The 24463-nt window shown below is 33.3% G+C and overlaps 1 pseudogene across 1 annotated transcript; it reads left to right on the top strand.

The window, feature by feature from the left end:
• Window positions 1–13624: 13624 nt before the first annotated feature.
• On the top strand, window positions 13625–18578 carry LOC149206277 (vesicle-associated membrane protein 721 pseudogene; annotated as a pseudogene). The gene is made up of 2 exons (XR_016253038.1): window positions 13625–13994; window positions 18091–18578. The product of XR_016253038.1 is annotated as a vesicle-associated membrane protein 721 pseudogene (transcript).
• The last annotated feature ends 5885 nt before the right edge of the window (window positions 18579–24463 follow it).

The following is a 24463-nucleotide window of genomic DNA, read 5'->3' as shown; positions in this document are numbered from 1 at the left end:
TTATTATTCTGATGTGCAATACATCGAACAACTACCAAAACAATAAGAACAATGACACAATATATAGGCTGCAAGCCAGGGCCAAAACCCCTCCTCTTGAGGGGAAAATTGAAAATATCTTCTTATCTTTTAGATCTTTTAATTGACGAATACTATGACCTAGAATCAAACAAATACCCTCCAATATCAAGTCTTCCTCGGCCTCCAATTGTAATATATTCGACTTCCTAGTAAATCCAAAATTTTTCTACCCAACAACTATTGCTTCTTCTCTAGGAGACTTTGATCTCCCTCTAACTTCTCTTCCCTTGACTTCGCTTACCTTTATTCAAGTCCTAGTGCTAGTGGGAACCCCTAAGGGACCTGCCTTCTTTCTCTTCTTGCTTCCAAAATCGAACCTTAGATTTCCCAGTGCAGAAACCCTAACTTCATACTTCCAGAAGAATATGCTACTTAAACTATGCACTACCCCAGAATATTTTGTTGCCCAGAAGAAATTGCTTCCCAGATTTCGTACTACCCAAAAGATTTTGCTACCTAGAAGAAATTGCTTCCCAGATTCTGTACTACCCCAGAAGATTTTGCTGCCCAGAATTCATATGAGAGACAAGTGAATGAATGATCTAAATGGAAGACGAGTTCTTCTTACATATAGGCTTCCTTCAATGGTGGACATGGCTCTTCATGTAGGCTGGCTTTACAACTTATGTAGGTCGACTTGATCTTGGAGGTAGTTTTGAAATTTTAAAGACAAAATAATTTTTCTTTTACAATTTACAATGTGTCCATAGGGTCTTTCATATATGACAATGACTCCTATACCTTGGACAAACCCTAGAATAACTCAATGCATGCTTGACATATAAAATAAATTCCTTGGGCAAGAAACCCAAGCTCAATAATAATAATAATAATTTCTTTTTCATTTTATATATACAAGAGTGCATTTCATAATTATGAAGACCAAACCTAGTTACACATTCTTCAACACTCCCTCTTAACTAGGGAGGTATTCATAAGAGGTACATGGCTATTCTCAATATGAAGAGATTTCATAAGAAGATTCAGATTGGTAACCCATCTGTCTAGCATCATAATAACCAACATTCTCACATAGCCAGGCCTTGACTAACAACTCTATCTCTCCACAATCAAAGCACAATGTTGGCAAGACCAATGATGTATAGACACCATAATCATTGTCTCTCCAAGGTACATACTCCACCCGAGTGTTCACAGAGTATGACCTCTCGTTGTACTATTATTATCTTCGGTAGCTAATCCTCAAAGAATATTGGTCCACGACTACTCTTATATTAAATTCCCTACCACATTATCAAACAGTATCAAATACCAGATTGTTACCCAATCCTCCATTCTTTCTTCCCAAGTGAAGACAAGAATGTTTTGTTTATCTCTCCCTCTCAATTAGGGAGGACAAATCCACCAAACCAAGCTTGTCCCTTGAGTATACAAGCTTCTTGTTTGGAAGTGATTTTGTCAATATGTCAGCTACCTGCTCATCAGTGGAGATATATCGTAGCCGCACCACACCTTTTTGTACTATCTCTCTTATACAGTGATACTTGTTGTTCATATGCTTTATCTTCCCATGAAACACTGGGTCCTCAGACAAAAGAATACAACTGGTGTTATTGCAATGTATCACCGTAGGGTTTACCAGTCCTTCAAACAATTCAGATAACAGTTTCCTTAACCAAACTACTTCCCTACCAACTTCACATGTTGCAACATATTCTGCAATCATACCTTTCTTTCCTTCTTTTAACAACACTACAAAATTTATTCTCAAGTTTCCTTTTCCCACTCAAGGCCTTCACTCAGATTTACGGCTGTTAGTCCTAGTCTAGTGCATGAAACATGAAGCAGAGAACCATATCTGTTACTCCCTTTCAACCAGGAAGCACCTCTTTATCTGGACTCCCTCTAAATATTAGTGAGAAATCTTCTATTCATGCTTCCTTCGGGAGATTAGCTTCTTCTTTTTGACATAAGTGAATATTTTCATGGTCTCCAATCATTTCATCAGAGTTATCATCAACCTCATCATGCTTTTCACATCAAGCATCTTCACCAAGTTGAAGATTTTGTACCTACACAGCTTAGATAGCAAGTACAACCAAATATATAGAAGCATGATGTTAGTCATCAAAATCACGAAAGAATTTAAACTTTATACAAATTAGATACCCAAACTTTCTAAACAAAAGACATATACTCTTCAACATCCTGCTAGGGACTTTTGTTATACACCCTAGATTAACTCATAACAACATTCACTCCATCTAGGGTTTAAATGTTACTTCCAAAGGTATGACATACCTTACTACAACATATACCAAACCCTAGAAACAGTTTAAATTATATATCTACAAAGCATATAACATTCTTTCAAAAATACACGTGTTAGAATTATCACTCGAGATTCATACAAATCCTAGATTTCATACAAAAGAATCAATCAAAGTCAGTCACCGCTTAGTCATTATCATGACTAGCTTCCACTCGGGTTAGTTCCAACCCCTAGATTTCTAGTCAACCATCAATCAATCACTAACATGACCAAATACTACTAGGGTTAGTTTTAAACACTATATTTCCGAGTAATCATTAGACTTAACCAAAAATTCAAATTTCAAGAATCTCTTTTATAAGTCTCAAATTATATAGTCAAAATTCATCAGAGATTTATACTTCAACTAAGGTTAAACTCCAAGACCTTAGAGTTTCATTTTCACAAATTCAACAATCTTACACAAATCTCAAATCATCACATTTCAAAGATTTTTCTTTGACTAAGGTTTAACTCCATAATCTCAACAATCAATACATACATAGATCTCAAATTTTTATATTTCACATTAAATAATGTACTACAAGGATTTTACTTTAAAATCCTAGATTTTCATTTTCAACAATCACTTATTAGATTTCGGATTGTTATATAACAAACACTAGACAATTCTAAATTAACTAGGATTTAGCTATAACGCCCTTGATTTTCAGATATCATCATCCTAGAATCTTAGACAAGGACTTCCATTAAATCATAAAAATCATGACCATCAATGACTAGGTCAACACATATCTAGGAATTCATAACATTACATAAGCATATCATATGTCTTAACCACATTAATACATCTTGACCTAGACCATCCTAGGATTTCAGCCAAAGGACATATCTATATACGATTTCATCATCATGCAAATACATATGTGTTAGTCAAAAATAACTTCACAAATATCAATAAGAGTTAGACTCACAACCATCTTGATTACACTAGGGTTTGAATTTAAGCTTTTGTGATCCATAATCTGAGTTTCTAGAAATATTTTTGGAAAAATCACATTAGAAAATCTTTGTCGACACGTTTCGAACCAACGAGTGTGGCTCATCGTCAAGACACGTTGAAAAAATCATATCATGGCTACATGTTAAATAGGGATGGCACATCTTCCAACGGTTAGGTTTGACTAGAAAAATGGCTATATTAGGCTTAGTTGGACCAAGGCCACAATTGATTAAGAAACGACTAGATTAGGTTGGTTAAAAATTATTTAATTATAATATTATTATCAAGGAAACAAATATTCGTATTTTATAATGCCATTTAATACATTCTTGGATTATCTAATAAGTTTTATAAAATTATTATACTAAATCTTATTAAATTATAATACTATAATAGGGTAGAATTTACAAAAAAAAAAAAGCCAAACCATATTATTCAAATCTAAATATTAATCTTATAATGGTTAATATTAACCCCTTATAGTTAGTTATAACAAGGGTAATCATAATTTAATGTATAATATTAATATTTATTTAAAACGAGTCATAAATGCTTTAATATAATGATATTAAGTATAATTGTAATATTATTATAGTAATAAACTTCCTATTATAAATCTAGATAGTAATATTATAATATTAACTCATTTAGTTAGTTATGACAAGGGTAAACAATAGTATTGCTTTAACATTGTCTTTAAATTAAATATTATTAAACAATTGTAGAAAGTAATATTATATCATTAACAGTTTTTGGGAAACTTTTTAAATTAATTCGTTCAACCATCTAAAGAGAAACAAACTGGTTAGTTAGGATAAGGGCAAAAAAGGAAAGGGGATAAGGGCAAAAAAGGATGGGGGGGAACGAAGCAGAGGGGAGATGTGACTGGGAAGAAAGGGCAGGGATCCAACAACTACTTATCTTCCACCCATCATCCCTATTGAGATTAAAAGGCCTCTTTTCGATTTCAATAGCTTCCCTAAATTTCTGGTGATGAAAATGCGTAACCTTAGCAATCACTTGGGCTTCCTCAATACAAACATGATGATTAGTCTTCTCCGCATGTTCCACTAGTGCAAAGGACTTGGTTCTCCCATGTTTTAGGTCAGCTGCATGCTCATTAATCCTTTGGTTAATAGAGCGACCAATCTCACCAATGTAGGGGGTTTCGCATGAACAAGGAATAATATAGACACCTTTCATGTCCTTGGGGTTGATAGGATATTTTACTGATCGGAGGGAATTACAAATGGTTTTAAGGGGTCTGAAGGTCGAGGGAACATTATGCTTCTTAAGAATCCTAGCAATCTTATCAGTGGTCCCTTGGATAAAAGGCATATGGACCCCTGGGATACGATCTTTAGGTTCTTTTTTGACCACCGAGTTCTTGAAGGCTTTAAGGAAAGCTTTCTGACCGAGGTGTCTACTATAACCATTTTCAACAAAGACATTAAGGAGATGGGATTTCTCTCCATCAAAGCTCTTTTCATCGGAGATTCTCAGGGCACGAGTAGCGAGGGTGTTGAGAACGCCCAACTTCTGAGCTGGGAAATGATGGGAATTGGCATGAAGGTATTTCTCAGTGTGAGTTTTCTTCTGATATACCTTGTGGGAGAGTGAATCATCTATATTCTTTGAAATCATAATATCAAGGAAATGGAGGAAACCATCGACTTCTTGTTCCATGGTGAATTTTATGGCGGATGATTGATTGTTAAGATGCTTGAAGAAGAGATCCAACTCCTTTTGGCCATGAGACTAGATGACATTAGTGTCATCTACAAATCTCTTCCAGAGTTTGGGAAGGAGACGGGTAGAGGCTAAAGCTTTGGTTTCAAAATATTCCATAAAAAGATTAGCAACAATAGGGGACAGGGGGGAGCCCATGGCGACACCATAGGTATGCTCAAAGAACTCACCTTTGAAGTTGAAAAAAGTGGAAGTGAGGCAGATCTCAACTAAATGAGCGGTATCAGGATCCATGAGACGCTTGATAACCTCCATGGCTTCCTTTATAGGGATGCAAGTGTAAAGGGAAACTACATCAAAACTCACCAGAATATCCTTCAGTTCCAAATACCACTCATTTAGTTGAGATCTATCTCACTTCCACTTTTTTCAGCTTCGAAGGCGAGTTCTTTGAGCAGACCTGTGGTGTCACCATGGGCTCCCCCCTGTCCCCTGTTGTTGCTAATATTTTTATGGAAGATTTTGAAGCCAAAAGGAGTTGGATCTTTTCTTCAAGCATCTTAACAGTCAATCACCTACCATAAAATTCACCATGGAACAAGAAGTCGATGGTTGCCTCCCTTTCCTTGATATTCTGATTTCAAAGAATGTAGATGGTTCACTCTCCCACAAGGTATATCGGAAGAAAACTCACACTAAGAAATACCTTCATGCCAATTCCCATCATTTCCCAGCTCAGAAGTTGGGCGTTCTCAACACCCTCACTACTCGTGCCCTGAGAATCTCCAATGAAAAGAGCTTCGATGGAGAGAAATCCCATCTCCTTAATGTCTTTGTTGAAAATGATTATAGCAGACACCTCGGTCAGAAATCTTTCCTTAAAGCCTTCAAGAACTCGGTGGTCAAAAAAGAACCTAAAGATCGTATCTCGGGGGTCCATATGCCTTTTATCCAAGGGACCACTGATAAGATTGCTAGGATTCTTAAGAAGCATAATGTTCCCTTGACCTTCAAACCCCTTAAAACCATTCGTAATTCCCTCTGATCAGTAAAAGATCCCATCAACCCCAAGGACATGAAAGGTGTCTATATTATTCCTTGTTCATGCAGAACCCCCTACATTGGTGAGACTGGTCACTCTATTAACCAAAGGATTAATGAGCACGCAGCTGACCTAAAACATGGGAGAACCAAGTCCTCTGCACTGGCGGAACATGCAGAGAAGACTAATCATCATGTTTGTATTGAGGAAGCCCAAGTGATTGCTAAGGTTGCACATTTTCATCACCGGAAATTTAGAGAAGCTATTGAAATTGAAGAGAGGCCTTTTAATCTCAATAGGGATGATGGGTGGAAGATAAGTAGTTGTTGGATCCCTGTCCTTTCTTCCCAGTCACATCTCCCCTTTGCTTCATCCCCCCCCCCCCCCTTCTATTAATAACTTAAACTAAAAAAAAATTCCCCCTTTCCTTTTTTGCCCTTATCCTAACTAACTGGTTTGTTTCTCTTTAGATGGCTAAACAAATTAATTTAAAAAGTTTCCCAAAAACCGTTAATGATATAATATTACTTTCTACAATTGTTTAATAATATTTAATTTAAAGACAATGTTAAAGCAATACTATTGACTCATATTAAACATTAATAATATTACCCTTGTCATAACTAACTAAATGAGTTAATATTATAAGATTACTATCTAGATTTATAATAGGAAGTTTATTACTATAATAATATTACAATTATACTTAATATCATTATATTAAAGCATTTATGACTCGTTTTAAATAAATATTAATATTATACATTAAATTATGATTACCCTTGTTATAACTAACTATAAGGGGTTAATATTAAACATTATAAGATTAATATTGTAGAAATTCCCACTGTAGATCACCTGATAATGAAATATACTAAAGCAAAATACTTGATCTAATTCTACAAACAATTATGTGGAAGCTTAATCGAATACGAGAAAGATCAATAGAACACATATAACTGATAAGGAGAAACCAATCACACATAACACAGAAGAAATAACCCGGGGAAAGCCTCAGCCTAAAACCCCAACTCTGTATTATCATACAAGTGGAAATAAAGTACGGATTACAAAAAGAATCAACTCCCAAGCTATCTTGCTCTCTCTACAATCCCTCTGCTACTCATAGACAGTCAAAGGCCTCTCTCAAACCTTCTCCTCTGCCCTCCAAGCCTCCTATTTCTTTGCGCAATTTTTCCTGGGGTCCAGTGCTTCCACAAGTGTGAATTCCCACCTCACACTGCTCACTTGGCTTAGAAATAACTGCACAAACCTGAAGGAGATAATTCCTTCTACATGGATGAGTTTCCTTTATAGGAAAAAATCCATCCAACTAACAGTACACTGTCCCTCCTCTGATCTCAACTGGGTTTCTGTCTGAACTGACATGCATGAGTTATTCATGAGAGAATATTCAGTTATCTAAAGTGCAGCAGTTATATGCAAGCATGCGTTAGCTAACTGAACTCACATTAATTTAAACAAATTGTTTAAATCAATCTAACTGGACTTGACTCAGTTAACTAAGCCAACTAATTACAACTCAAATTAGAACTCATCCTTATCTCTTTAACTGATGGATAAATTCCTCAATTAATAGAGAAATTATTGCATGTCCTCACATAGACTTCATGTTTGATTTTTCACAACTAATTAACTCATGGTGAATTAATTAATTTATTTTCAAACAGCTGCTAAGATCAAATTTGAATTTTACTTCCTATTTTAGTCCAGGGACTGACTAAAATTGGAATCCATCCTAAACTGCTAAAAATAGCAATTCTATTTTTAGCACTTCCATTTTTCATTCCCTGTTGCTCAATCCAGCACTGGTACCCAAACTGCTATTTATAGCAGTGCTATTTTTAGCACTTCTATTTTTAGCATTTCTTGTTGCCATTTTCAACACTCCCTCTCAACAAGAAAGGCATTCAACTCGAACCTGATCCTGTACCTTTGGAATGTTCTGCATGCAACACTTCTCCCAAGTGTGGTTTCTCCAGCAACTCTAGAAACAAAAAAAATCTCCCAACTGACCTCTCTATTGGGCTAGAAACATACTCTAATGTTGAAGCTCTACCTGGTGCTGACAAGTTCTCCCTCTCTAACCTCTGAGCTACTGCAACACTCCATGCATCTCACACCATTGCACACCTCTCTATGCCATCTTGCATTGGTGCAACACTCTTGTGCCTCTCGCATTGTTGTAGTTTGCTAGCTCTACACTGTCTTGGGACTCCTGCATTGTAGCTCTCACTATTGCTCCATCCGCATCTATCTCTACCCACTCAGCTAGTCCTGCTACTCTTTGTCAGGGCTCCTATAGCAAAGTCGAATCAAAGAGGTTGGGTACCTCAAGGATCCTGCCCCTATTCCAGCCTTCTTGGGACGATCACTCAACATCGCCCCACCTCCTACCTGGAGGTATGGATGCATGTGATCCCTCTGCCCACTTGGCACAAAATTTTCCCCTACTAGAGGTCTTTGCATGAGTGGATGCCTCCACTCTATCTCCTCTCAGCTTATTTGGTTGTGGCTGCTCCACAACCTCCTAAAGCTGCTTCACCAGTCGTGGCACCTCCACAATCGTCTGAGACTTCTCCTAGAGCTGCATGTTGAGAGGTAATTTACTCTCCCTCTCAACCACCAAGTATCTAACCTTGGCCTTGCTCCTCAAGGCTTTGCATGCATCTTGTACCTCAAGTGCATACAGGTTCTTGGCTAGCACACCAATTTGTTTCATATTTCCCACAGTCACAAAATTTTCTAGAAAAAGAGCTGATTTTAAATTAGCAATATCTCCCTCCTCCGAACTCTAATTCAGCCATTTTTTTTTTTTTTTTTGGTGTTTTCCGCAAGGAATCCAGATCTTCTATTTGTTTCTGAAAATTTTGCATGAAAATTTTCAGATATGCTCTGAAAACTCGCAGCCCAAAACTCAAAACTTCAAAATCTCCTCTAGTATATTGTTCACCGCTTTGATCACCTTTGCTCTGATACCATGTAGAAATTTCCACTATATATCACCTGATAATGCAATATACTAAAGAAAAATACTTGATAAACTTCTACAAACAATTATGCGAAAGCTTAATCGAATATGAGCAAGATCAATAGAACACATATAATTGAGAAGGAGAAATCAATCACACATAACACAGAAGAAATAACCCAAGGAAAGCCTCGGCCTAAAACCCCAACTCTGTATTATCATAAAAGTGGAAATATAGTCCAGATTACAAAAAGAATCAGCTCTCAAGCTATCCTGCTCTCTCTGCAATCCCTCAGCTTTCTTGGGTCCAGTGCTTCCACAAGTGTGAATTCCCACCTCACACTGCTCACTTGGCTCAGAAATAACTGCACAAACCTGAAGGAGATAATTCCTTCTACATGGATGAGTTTCCTTTATAGGAAAAAATCCATCCAACTGACAATACACTGTCCCTCCTCTGATCTCAACTGGGTCTCTGTCTGAATTGACATGCATGAGTTATTCATGAGAGAATACTCAGTTATTTGAAGTGCAACAATTATATGCAAGCATGCATTAACTAACTGAACTCACATCAATTTAAACAAACTTTTTAAATCAATCTAACTGGACTTGACTCAGTTAACTGAGCCAACTAATTACAACTCAAATTAGGACCCATCCTTATCTCTTTAATTGATGGATAAATTCCTCAATTAATAGAGAAATTGTTGCATGTCCTCACATAGACTTCATGTTTGATTTTTCACAACTAATTAACTCATGGTGAATTAATTAATTTATTTTCAAACAACTGCTAAGATCAAATTCGAATTTTAGTTCCTATTTTAGTCCAGGGACCGACTAAAATTGGAATCCATCCCGAACTACTAAAAATAGAAATTATATTTTTAGCACTTCCATTTTTCATTCCCTGTTGCTCAATCCAGCACTGGTACCCAAACTACTATTTATAGCAGTGCTATTTTTAGCACTTCTATTTTTAGCATTTCTTGTTGCCATTTTCAACAAATATTTAGATTTGAATAATATGGTTTGGCTAATTTTTTTTTTTTTTTTTTTTTTTTGGTAAATTCTACTCTATTATAGTATTATAATGTAATGGGATTTAGTATAATAATTTTATAAAACTTATTAGATAATCCAAGAATGTATTAAATGGCATTATAAAATACTAATATTTGTTTCATTGATAATAATATTATAATTAAATAATGTTTAACCTACCTAATCTAGTTGTTTATTAATCAATTGTGGCCTTGGTCCAATTAAGCCTAATATAGTCGTTTTTCTAGTCAAACCTAACCGTTGGAAGATCTGCCATCCCTATTTAACATGTAGCCATGATCTAATTTTTTCAACTTGTCCTGACGATGAACCACACTCGTTGGTTCGAAACGCGTCAACAAAGATTTTCCAATGTGATTTTCCCGAAAATATTTCTAGAAACGCTAGGGTTTGATTAGACAGACACACATACCAAGGAAATCATTTGTAAAGACAATGTAAGGGTCTTTATCACACATTCCACCAAAACCTATTGAGCTCAGGTTCCAATGTAGGACACAACAAACCCTACATTACCAAAACTTCAAAGGTTCGGGATTTTGGACTTTATCATTCATCACTAATAAGTTAGGTTTTCTTGATCATACCAAAATCCTAACACATGAAAATATCAATAAAAATTCAACTACAATATCCTAATAAACTTAGTGTTTCATACATTCCCAATAGCATACCCTTTGGTTAGGGTTTTCCAAAACTTGTCTAGGGTTCTACAAAATCAGATAAGAGTGGGGTGGGTAGATTTATCAAGAGATGAATCAACCAAACAAGAATCACTAAATGTCAATACAACTAGTCATACAAAGGTTAGTAATAGATCATAAAATGAATAATTCTTTCAATCAATGTATTCAAAGCATACATTTTCTTCTTGACTAACCTTGTTTTGAGAGATCCTCCTTCTTGCATATGTTTTTCCTAATAAAAACAACAGAGGGAGAAAGGTGATTAGTATTTAATATAATCAAAACTAAATGAGTACATGAACCCAAAACTAAAAATACATTAGATACTTATCTTTGAGATTTGTTGGGGCTCCCTCCAAATCTTGAGGGAAACCTACCAACGTGAACAAACATAATGTTTTTGAGGTGGATGTTGCTTCCATATTCTAGCTTTATGGATGATGATCTAATGCTTTTCACAAGATAGCTCTTATTGTATCCAATTTCCACAGAATATGCAGATTTTCCTTTTGATAGGTCTTCAATTTGTGGGAGTGACCATTCATGTGCCTTGATGCACTGTTATCAATCACCTAGATGTCTTCATCTTGGAATGTCCCAGGGAGAGAAGAGAAGAGTCCTTCATCCCTTTTTATGAGTGATTCCTTCTTTGAAGAGAATATGACACTCCATAACTCTTCGATGCCTTTCTTGAGATGGCTTGCAATATTCTTGATGACCTTCTTCATTATAGAGGAGATCTTCATGATGCCCCTAGAGAATCAAAGCTATGATACCATGTTGAGAATTCAATAGGGAAATGTATATGTTAATTCTCTTAACTTGATAACTATTTGTGTTACCTTTTTACTTATTAGCTTTGCTCTTTATTATTCCAATGTAACAATGTAAACTATGAAACAGGAACTATAAACTCAAAACGAGAACTCTGGCCAAAAAACCTCGAAAAAACATCAAAAACAGTGCTAAAAATGAAAAGTGTTGATACTGGAATAACACCTTTTTTTTTCTTGGGTAAATTTTCAACATGTTTTAAAAATGGCGGTGAAAACAAATTTTTTGAGCAAAAAATATCCAAAAAACACCCTCAAAACGAAAAGTGTTGATGCTGGGGGAACACTTTTTTTTTTCAACAGTAAAATTTCAACATTTAGAAATAATGGTGTAAAATATTTTATCATGAACCCGAAAAACATTAAATTTTAAAAAATAATGAAAACATAAAAAAAAAAAAAAAAAAAATTAAAACAATGAAAAAACACAAAAAAAAAGTTTAAAAAAAATAACAAAACATAGATTAAAATATATACTAAAAGGAAAATATAAAATAAAATAAAAAAAAAAAAAAAAAAAAAAAAAAAAAAAGTCAATCATAAAAATGTAAAAAAAACAAAATTAATGATAAGAATTAAAAAAAAAAAAAAAAAAAAAAACTATAAACAATTAAATAGTAAAAAAAATATTTAAAAAAATGGAGAGAAAAAAGAAAAAGATTTATCTTGTAAAACATAAAAAAAAAAATTGCCCAAAAAAAAAATGGAAAAGAAAAAAAAACATTTAAAAAAAACAAAAAATTAAGTAGGTGAAAATAGAAAAATTAAAAAAAAAAAAATTAAGGAAAAACTAAAAAACTAAAAATTAAAATTAAAAACCAACTAGATCTACAAAAATAGAAAATTAACAAAAAAAAGATAAAAATTACTAAAATTAAGATTAAAATGTTGATTACTTAAAAAACAAATATAAAAATATATATAAAAGATAAAAATAAAAAAATAAAAAATGTTAAAAAATATTATCTCAGAAACCATAAAAAAATTTGGAAAACAAAAAAACAAAATTAAATATATATATATATATATATATAGAAACTAAGTAAGTAAAAATAGAGAAATTAAAAAAAAACATTAGCAAAATTGGAAAAAAAAATTAAAAAATTAAAAAAAACTAATTTAAAAAAAAAAATAGAAAATTAACGAAAAAAATTGAAAAACTACTAAAATTAATATTAAAAAAAACAAAAATAAATTCAAATTATAAAAAAAAAAACAAAAAAATAAGTAATTTTATTTTAAAAAAATGTAATTATTTTTTATTAAACATACATATTTTATTTAATATATATATATATATATATATATATATATCTATTAAAATTTAAATTTTTTTTAAACAACCTTTTTTATTATTTAAAAAAAAAAAACTATAATTTTTTTAAAACAATTTTTATTTTTATTTTTATTTTTTCCCTAAAAATACAAATTATTAAATCTACGTTTTATATTTAAATAAATAAATAAAACCTAAATTAAAAAAAAAAAAATTACATTTCTTTTTTTATTTAAATTTTTTTTTTTTTTTGTAAGCTTAGGTGGGACCTTCTCATTTTCCAGTTTTTACATGTCCGTTATTCACCCCATTTCCAGGGAGGGTAGCACAAGAATCGAACCCAAGACCTCCGTTCGGTGAGACTTCATATCCACGGCCATTGCCACTTGAGCTACCCCATGCGGACTTATTTAAAAAAAAAAAAAAAAAACCCATGAGGACTTATTTAAAAAAAAAAAAAAAAAATTAATTAAAAAAAAAAATTAATAAAATTAATTTTCTTTTTTAAACAATTCTTTTTTTATTAAAAAAAAAATTATAACTTTTTTTTAAACATTTTTTTCGTTTTTTATTTAAAATATAAATAATAAAAAAAAATGATTTTTAAAAAAAATTATATAAAAAAAATTATTAAAAAAAAAATTTAAAAATTTAAAAAATTTAAAAATTAACATTTTTTTTACCAACCGTAACGCATGCCTGGAGCAGTGTCCATAACGTCAGTACGGTCGTGAGCAGCAGGAAACTTTTTCCGTGCTCCTCCCATCTTCTTGTTTGCTTCGGGATTCGATATCCTGACCACTTTACTCATCAGCCCGCTGAATTCTTCTGTAGACTTGCTCTTTTCCTGTTATTGAGGGCCAGCACAGGCAACGGCTTCGTTCAAAATCGGGCCAAAAGAATGGTCGATCAGTCGCTCATTTACGGTTTTGTTTCGAGAGGGACGATCATATTGGCCGAGTACACAGAATTTACTGGGAATTTTACCACTATAGCTTTCCAGTGCCTCCAGAAGCTCCCGGCCACCAGCAATAAGTTCACATTTGACTGTCAACACCACACCTTTAATTATCTCGTTGAAGATGGATTTAGTAAGTGTCCGTTGAATTGCTTTTAAATTTGAGGCCCATTTTTCCCTAGATCGGATAATATTTTCAGTAATACTTCCAGCTCCAGTCTGCATTAGTTGTAGTTGTTTTAAATAAGAGGGGAAATTTCAATCGGTGAATATTGGCGGCGGCCTGTTCTGGCCTATTATGAACTTTTTTTTTTTCCTTTTGGTCATTGTTTCTTGATATAAATTGCCAACATGAATTACGGTAGTGTTAATAATCTTTATTTCATATATATTCGATGTCGTTGAAGGGAAAATACTCTAGATCAATTTTCCTGTAGCCTTCTTTGTAATCTGTCTTCTTGGTTTCTGTCGAAGCAGACCAAAGTTAAATGAGGCTCTTGGAGTTGAAATGCTAACCGATAACGGGCAAATGCTGTTAGCATTACCTAGAAGCTCTGTCACAGGGTTCGGCGAACCTGAAGCTTCAGGTTCGAAATTCGCCGAACCCGTAAATTTTTTTTTAGGTTCGTTCAAGTTCGGCGAATTTGAATTCTTATTCAATATCAGTCTTGGAAAAATTTAAAAGAACTGAGACGCGAATTGGTAAGAAACAAAGATATCACGATGGCCCGCCCTCCCCAAGTATTTGGCCAGTCTTATTCAACGTCACTGTCGGTAAACAAATAGTTGCAAAGATGAGATATGGTAACTTGGTAAGAAAGAAATATCGTGATGGCGCGGACCCCCAAGAATTGACTGCAGCGCAGAGAATGATGGTGCGTAAGGATAGCATCGATATCAACCAAGACATAGTCGGTCCCTGTTTTAAATAAATATATGTATGTGGAAAATACTGAAAGCAAGATAAGATTCATTTGTATTGACTGAGAAAATGAGAAAGTGTCGGACAATGGGTCCGCTCTGTTTTATTTACCGAATAAAGTAGCGGTGACGGTTGTGCATCGTCCGGCAAGATAAGATTCATTCGTATTGACGGAAAAAATGGGAAACAGTCGCACAATGGGTCAGCTTTGTAAGTAGCGGTGACGATTGTGCGTAGTCCCGACTATTAGCTTTTTGCATATATATACGGCTGTTAGCTTTTTGATATATATATATATATATAATTTCTGGATTTTTTAAAATTTGTTTGTCTTTTAATTTTGTATGTTTATTAATAAGAATTTGTTTTATGGATTGATTTTGAATTTTCTATTATTTTGTCATATTTAGATATATAAATATAAATATATATATATTGAAAAATATGTATAGTCGAACCTAATGCCGAACCTCATTCGAACCTGATTGAAAAATTCGAATTCGAATCGAACTTAATCATTGTCGAACTCGAACTCGAACTCGAACCATGTGACATTGCCTAGAAGCACTACGTTTGAAGCGGTCTTTGAGCTTTCTTGATGCTTATTCCCTTCAACGGGTAATACTAGTACGCATATGCCAACAGATCCGTCATCCTTAATGAATATTAAGCCTGATACAGGGTCGAGACAAGTAAAATATTATCTTAAAAATATGATTATTATTATATTTAATGTCATGGAAAAATATTACTATTATTGTATTTAATGTTGTGGATAAATCATGAACTGGGCACCTTTAATTTAATTCCAAGCGTATTATATTTATTATTACCTCTGGAGTTAGCGTCTTGCCAGGGTTATCGTTTGAAAGCCATAAATATCTGTCAATAGCTATAATTTGTTACTTTCACTTTGTAGCGCTTCCAAGATATTTGTATTAAGAAAAGTGGGCTGCATTTTATAGTTTGGGATTGATCCTTTAGCACTTTGTGTGCTTCAATTTTTCGAATTTGTATGTCCTTGTATTTATGTGCATGAAAGTAGCATGGTTCAGATGAATTGCTTACCAATTTTATATGCACATTATATTCTTTCAGGACTGAATCGACATATATGATATTAGTTATCTGAAATGGTTGGACCAAGAAAAGTTGGTTGACATATATGTATTAGTTATCCAAAAAAACCTTGACTAAGAAAAGGGGAGGAATGGTCCTTCAAACCTTTATTTCATTCATTGATTCTTTGCGTCTGTGTTTGTCATTCTGTACATGGAAGTTGTAATATGTGGGAATCCATATCTCAATTTCACATGACATATTTCTGTACATGTTAGTTGCAAAGTTCGAAGATGCATATTTCAAGTTTAAGTGAAGGCTTATACCACTCTGTGTGCGGTTTAGGCAACTTGACAAATCACCATTTGGTCATAGCTATGTCACGAGGTTGACATCTTGCATCCTGCCATATTGTCAATGATTTTGGTTTGGCGCAGTGTCATTTGCTATAACTATTTCATGAGGTTGACATTTCACATCTTGCAAAGTGCTATATTTTGGTTGTTTGTAAATTTGTTTTAAATAAATGGATTCTCGATAAATTTAATGTTATTTTTATTATCGTAGATAATTAAATTCAACGTTTTTAATCTTCTTTACAGTTGATATTTCCAAGAGATTTATGTAACTAGATTGGAGAAAGTTTAAGGTGGATATATGTTAATCTATAGAAATTTGAAAATATGCACCCTCTAAATGTATAGGAGAGGGATCTATGCAAATAGATAGAAGTCTGGATATATTGAACCACCTGTTGATACTTCACAGATTGGAGAGGTTTAAGATGGATGGCTGTTACTATATAGAGGTTTGCAACCTCTAAATTTATGTCATACCCTAGTTTAGATGAATCTCTGCTCTTAGGATACTGTCGAGCTCTGTCACAGGGTTCGGCGAACCTGAAGCTTCAGGTTCGAAATTCGCCGAACCCGTAAAAATTTTTTTAGATTCGTTCAAGTTCGGCGAATTTGAATTCTTATTCAATATCAGTCTTGGAAAAATTTAAAAGAACTGAGACGCGAATTGGTAAGAAACAAAGATATCACGATGGCTTGCCCTCCCCAAGTATTTGGCCAGTCTTATTCAACGTCACTGTCGGTAAACAAATAGTTGCAAAGATGAGATATGGTAACTTGGTAAGAAAGAAATATCGTGATGGCGCGGACCCCCAAGAATTGACTGCAGCGCGGAGAATGATGGTGCGTAAGGATAGCATCGATATCAACCAAGACATAGTCGGTCCCTGTTTTAAATAAATATATGTATGTGGAAAATACTGAAAGCAAGATAAGATTCATTTGTATTGACTGAGAAAATGGGAAAGTGTCGGACAATGGGTCCGCTCTGTTTTATTTACCGAATAAAGTAGCGGTGACGGTTGTGCGTCGTCCGGCAAGATAAGATTCATTCGTATTGACGGAAAAAATGGGAAACAGTCGCACAATGGGTCAGCTTTGTAAGTAGCGGTGACGATTGTGCGTAGTCCCGACTGTTAGCTTTTTGCTGTATATATATACGGCTGTTAGCTTTTTGATATATATATATATATATATATATATATATATATATTTTCTGGATTTTTTAAAATTTGTTTGTCTTTTAATTTTGTATGTTTATTAATAAGAATTTGTTTTATGGATTGATTTTGAATTTTCTATTATTTTGTCATATTTAGATATATAAATATAAATATATATATATTGAAAAATATGTATAGTCAAACCTAATGCCGAACCTCATTCGAACCTGATTGAAAAATTCGAATTCGAATCGAACTTAATCATTGTCGAACTCGAACTCGAACTCGAACCGTGTGACATTGCTGTCGAGTGCACCCTATAGAAAACCTTGTACATTTCTTCAATGCTGGACTTCCCCTCTGCTTTTTCTATTGGTATCATATTACTTGGGGCAGTTTTAGCCAATGTTTGGCATCCATCTAATGGGCTTACAGGCTATCAGAGGATCAAGTTGTTGTTGGTATCATAGTTGACAGTTTTAGAGCACGTATAGAAACCTGCAATGAATGATCCCAGGGTAGTGAATGTAGTGGGTTGGGTACGGTAGTCGCTAATGGATGTTAGACACAATGTTAGAGATGTTATAGTTTCCTTTGGCGTTTTATTAGAGCATGCACACAAACCTGTAATGGAGTCAAGGACAGCGAGGTTAGTTGGTTGAGTAGTTTAACAGTTGTGCTGTTTCATTATTTGGGATTAAATACGTTCTTTTTCTCTGGATTTTGCAGCATATTGTGTCGTGGCAGATGAATCAGCTGGAAGACAAGTACCGATGGCCTTCCTGGAGCGCATTAAAGATGAGTTTAAGAAGACATATAGTGATGGAAGAGCTGAAGTAGCTATTGCCAACGGTCTTAACCAGGAATTTGGGCCAAAATTGAAAGAGCACATGGACTATTGTGCACAGCATCCAGAACAGATCAATAAGTTAGCCAAAACCAAGGCTCAGGTTGCAGAGGTCAAAGGCGTTATGATGGACAATATTGAAAAGATCCTTGATCGTGGTGAGAAGATAGCACTGAGCAGCCCCTCCGCCCACCGCCGCGCCACCACGGGCGGCCGGTGGGCGGCCCAACGATTCCGGGAATGCAGCCCCTCCGCCCACCGCCGCGCCACCACGGGCGGCCGGTGGGCAGCCCGTCGATTCCCGAATCGACGGGCCGCCCACCGGCCGCCCGTGGTGGCGCCGCCGGGGCTCATAAATTTTTTTTTTTAATAATTAAAAAAAATTGTTAATTTTTAAATTTTTAAAATTTTTAAAATTTTTTTTAATAATTTTTTAATATTTAAATAAAAAATATATATAATTTTTTTTTTATTATTTATATTTTTAAATAAAAAACAAAAAAAGGTTTAAAAAAGGTTATAATTTTTTTTTAAATAAAAAAAGAAATGTAATTTTTTTTTTTTTAATTTAGGTTTTATTTATTTATTTAAATATAAAACGTAGATTTAATAATTTGTACTTTTAGGGAAAAAATAAAAATAAAAATAAAAATTGTTTTAAAAAAATTATAATTTTTTTTTTAAATAATAAAAAAAATTGTTTAAAAAAAAAATTAAATTTTAATATATATATATATATATATATATAGATATATATATATATATATATATATTAAATAAAATATGTATGTTTAATAAAAAATAATTACATTTTCTTTTTAATAAAAATTACGTTTTTTTTTTTTTTTTTTAATTTGAATTTATTTTTGTTTTTTTAATATTAATTTTACTATTTTTTCAATTTTTTTTCGTTAATTTTCTATTTTTTTTTCTAAACTAGTTTTTTTTTTTTTTTTAATTTTTTTTCCAGCTTTGCTAATGTTTTTTTTTGTGAGATAATTTTTTTAACCCTTTTTTTTTAATATTTATTTTATTAGTTTTTTTAATTTACTTTTTGGTTAATTTTCTATTTTTTTTAAACTAGTTTGTTTTTAAAATTTTATTCCTAGTTTTTGCTAATGTTTTTTTTTTTTTTAATTTCTCAATTTTTATCGACTTAATTATATATATATATATATATATATATATATATATATATATATATAATTTTTTTTTTTTTTTTTTTTTTTTTCCAAAGTGTTTTATGGTTTATAAGATAATTTTTTTTTAACACTTTTTTATTTTTTATTTTTGTCTTTTTTTATATATAATTTTATATTTGTTTTTTAGAGACAATTATTTCATTTGGATTGAAAATTTAATTAACGATGTATAAATATGTAAAATATGGAAAATGCAAAATATTGACCTTCTTTTTTAAATATGCAAATCAATAAAAACCTCACTACCAAAAAAAATAAAAATAAAAATAAAAACAAGAAAATATGAAGAAGAAGACCACTTCCAAAATTATTAAATTTACAAAATAATTATTTACATTACATACATTAGAAAAGTTAAAGTAAAAAAATAGGTCTTTTAAAAAAAGGGTCTGATGCAGAATAACCACTTTTTAAAATCAGCATGAAAATCACTACCATTCTAAAACACAATGTACATAAAAAAAATTTAAAAAAATTAAAGTGCCAAAAACTATGCTCTAAAAAAAACATGTGTGTTCTGCATCACCCCTTTTCAAAATCGGGTCACCTTTTTGCTATCTCTACAAAACATGTGTATTCTGCATCACCCCTTTTCAAAATCGGGTCACTTTTTTGCTATCTCTACAAAACGGGTAATAGTATCAGTTCCCGTTTCAAAGTTTACATTGTTATGTGAAATACATCGAACATCTACCAAAACAATAAGAACAGTGACACAATATATAAGCTACAAGCCAGGGCCAAAACCCTTCCTCTTGAGGGGAAAACCCAAAAATCTCTTTTTATCTTTCAGACTCAGACTCAGACAAATACCCTCCAAGATCAAGTCTTCCTTGGCCCACAGCTACAATATCTTCGACTTCCCAATAAATTCGAAATTCTACTGCCCAACAATTGCTGCAACTGCTACTTCTTCTCTAGGAGACTTTGATCTCCCTCTAACTACTCTTCCCTTGACTTTGCTTGCCTTTATTTGAGTCCTAGGGCTAGTAGGAATTCCTAAGGGACATTCACTTGCCTTCTTGCTCTTCTTGCTTCCAAAATCGAACCTTAGATTTCCCAATGCAGAAACCCAAACTTCGTATTTCCAGAAGAATATGTTTCTCAGACTTTGCACTGTCCTAGAAGATTTTGTTGCCCAGAAGAAACTATTGCCCGAATTTCATACTGCCCCAGAAGATACTACTGGCTAGAAGAAACTGCCGCCCATATTTCGTAGTGCCCTAAAAGATTATGCTTCCTAGAATTCGTATGAGAGATGATTGAATGAATTATCCAAATGGAGGACAAGTTATTCTTATATATCGTCTTCCTTTAAGGGTGGACATGGCTCTTCATGTAGGTCAAATTGATACCTTATGTAGGCCGACTTGATCTTGGAGGTATTTTTGACATTTTCAAGAAAAAATAAATTTTCTTTTACAATTTACAATGTGCCCATAGGGTCTTTCATATATGACAATGACTCCTATACCTAGGACAAATCCTAGAAGCACTCAATGGATGCTTTACCTATAAAATAAATTCCATGGTCAAGAAACCCAAGCTCAATATAAATAATAATAATAATTTCTTTTTCATTTTATATATACAAGAGAACATTTCATAATTATGAAGACTGAACCTAGTCACACATTCTTCAACAAAAATGAAGGAGGAATTAGAGCCTATCCCTCCTTAATGACAACTTCCTAAACTCGTAACATATATTGATGTTTAGAAAAAAATGTTCCTGTAAGATACTTTGTGAAAATGTTTGTTGCACATTTTGTTTCCATTGATGACAATTGTTGATGGGCCTCCCAATTAAGTATAATTTAAGGCCCATCTAACCATCCTTAAGCATATTTAACCTTTCCTTCTTGACTTTATAATGTCTTTTTTCAACTTAAATATGTTCCTAGGAAGGTTAAGAGATAATTGTTATATCTTGTGTGACTAACACATTAAATATGTAGAATATTGAGGATATCTTGTGAATATCATGCAAGATTCCAACAAGGTAATATAATGGGGTTTGTTCCATACTAAAGTCTATTCATAACTTGGTTGGCTCAAGGACATTTACTACCTCCCTATATCTACGAGGACACCAGGGAACCAAATCCACATTTTTAGGGATTTTGGAGGGAAGTTGTCCCCCCTTCAAGGAGGCTGCCCCTCAAGCACCTTTTGCATAAATAAAGCATCCCAGTAGGAATTCAAAACTCTATAGGAATATATTCAGCATCAGAGAAAGGATCTTGCTTATCATTTCATTTTGTCATGTTTCATGTATGAGCACTTTTGAAGATTAATGAAAAGTGCTCTTTTATTCTCACTTTCAAATTTTCTTCTATGAGACCTGAGTCTCCTTGGGTTAGGGCCCAACCCAAGTGTTCAAGCCCCCTTCTTGTACATTTGATTCCTGTGCATTTAGTTTAGTTATGATTTTGCGAAAAATCTCATATATAGAAACAATTGTCTTTGCAGGGTTTATGAGTGAGCTCTTTTCTGAGTTTGTTTATATACCTTGTCCTAATAAATACAAAAATAGTTTCATTGATGCAGTAGTGGTATTCATTTCAATTCAACTCATCCTTTCCATTTTTGTTTTATTTCCTACAATTAGTAGTTTAGCAGTTGTTTATGCATCTTACTTTTATCATTTAGCCATGCAATTTTCTTTCAGAAGATGTTAATGTTTCATAGGAAAAGTTAGTGTTCTTTTAATGCATCTAGTTCACTCACAACATCATCTTTCCATCCACTGTCTTATCTCTTTGCAAACTACCAATAAGCTAAATTTTTCCTAATAGAGCTATAAGCCCCCTAGTTTTTTCTCTTCTTTTTATGATCTTATCCATTGGGTGTGCCTCAGCTTAGAAAGAACATATTTTCTCTTCCAAAACCTTCCTCCATCTTTTCCACTCTTCAAATTGCATCTATACCTCATAAATTTTCTCTCAGATGTTTCCTATAGAAAAACATCATCATCCTATAACAATATATAGATTTCCTTATAACGCTTTCAGAATTACACCAAAAGATTTTCTATCATTCTTCAACACTTCATAAGTTCCATTAGACCTTGGAAATGGAATTTAAAGGATTAGGGATCCCTTAAGAACATTACCTTAGTAGTTGTATCTTTCTTTTTGCAATTAGGGAGTGTTGTTTATGTCTTCTTTCAGCTGTAGAATTGGTTTATCATGCACCATAGAGTAGAAGTGATTTTCCTCCAACATTCTTGAAGTGTTTGTTTTGGTTCCTTGTAGTAGCATAGGTTTATTTAAATCATTTTCTTATCTGCAATAGCATAGATTTACTTTTTTCAAAACATAGTAGAATTGCTTCTTGTCATTTACCTTCCTGCAATTAGATTAGGGTTTACCTTCTGTCATTTACTTTCTTACAATAGAATAAAATTCCTTTTAGTTGTTTCCTTTCCTCAAGCTATAATATATTTATTTACAATTCATTGAATTTTCTGAGTATTTCATGTAGCCCAGTGGTCTTTGTGCATTTTTGCTTCTCTCTAGCTGCATCAAATCAACCTAAGTGGAATATATTGCATATTTTTCATATAGTACCGAAACCTATTAATTTTGTATGAAACCCAATTTGATAATTAAAAGTGAGACCCTTAGGAGTTTCAACATTCTTGTTTTAATAATGAGGTCCATCATTTTTTGGCACCGTTGTCAAGAGGTGTCCAAGTAGGTGTTATTTTCTGCTTTAAGTCGATTCATCTTCATTTCATTTCCTGCAAAAACAAAAACAAAACAAAAAATGCATCAGAAATTTTATTTATAAAACAAAATAAATAATTTATTTCATGCCTCGTAGAGTTAGGGATATTTTAGGGAAATTTATACCTAAAACCCCCCCTCCTACAAACATCCAACCTTCACTAGTTGACTATGGGCCTCCCTCTCTATCTACAAAGGATTTAGAGGCCTTCTTAGGTGAGAAACTAGATATTTTAAGGAGTCTATAGGAGGAAAAGAATGTCCATAACCTATTGAGAATATGTCTTGGAATAGATGGCATGAATTCTTTCCTACTAGGGAGACAAATGGGGAAGATAAAATGAAAAATATCAGCCCCACTGCTCTTCCACACTTCCATGGAATGGATTATGAGGACCTTGAAACCTTCATGTTTTATTTGTTGTATTCCAAATGACATATGATTATACATTTGATGAGCAAAAACTCAAATTGTTCCCTTCTAACCTCAAGGATGCATCCTTGTGTTGGTTCATGAGTTTATAAGGGGGAAACTTTACTGCATGGGCCCAAATGTAGCAAACATTAAAGTTACACCAAATATAGGGACTATTGTAGAGAAAGGGATACAAGGGAGGAAATATTTAGAATGACCCAAGGGCTGAATGAATAACTATAAGACTTTGAAGAAAAAATGTAGCTGAGCTATAAGAGGGCTAATTGCACCCTTGATCCAGATTCAATGAAGTTAGTCTTGCTCTGGGGGGTCAAATATGAGTTGATGGAAACCCTGAATATGTTATATGATGGATATATTTATTATCTCAATTATGAATACATTAAAATAGTGTTCAAAAACCACTCTAGAGCTACAAGAAAAAGTGGTAGATCTAGCTAGGATTTGGTAATTCATTCATCTTCTACTTCAGTCGTTAAGAATGAAATAGGAGGTATGTTGAAGGATTTTAAAAGTGAAATCTTACATACATCTTCCATGTAAATGGAAACATCACAGATTAAGAAAAAACAAGAGGAGGCAGAAAGGGCATTAGCCGTATTTTTCCCTAGATGGACCAAGAGGCACCCTATAAATGAGTGCCAATTAAATTTTATAGAAATATGCTTTATGTGTGAAGAAAATCATTCAACTGAAAAGTGTCCATCTCTACCAAGTATGAGAGTGGTGTATTGAGGAGCAGAAGGAGGCATGAAGGAACTTTTCTTTGTCAACTAGAAGAGGCCACAAGGCTCTAGACCATATCAATAAGGTATGAACTATCCTTCCTCTTTCAATACAAGTTATAATGAACCATTTTAGTCTTAGTATACACCTAATAACTCAT

Source organism: Pinus tabuliformis, chromosome 1_2 (genome assembly GCF_031772625.1).
Source record: "Pinus tabuliformis cultivar Carrire ecotype Pingquan chromosome 1_2, CPIR1, whole genome shotgun sequence".
Taxonomy (NCBI): domain Eukaryota; kingdom Viridiplantae; phylum Streptophyta; class Pinopsida; order Pinales; family Pinaceae; genus Pinus; species Pinus tabuliformis.
Note: the sequence above shows the minus strand (reverse complement) of the source record. Positions and strands in the feature narration are given on the sequence as shown.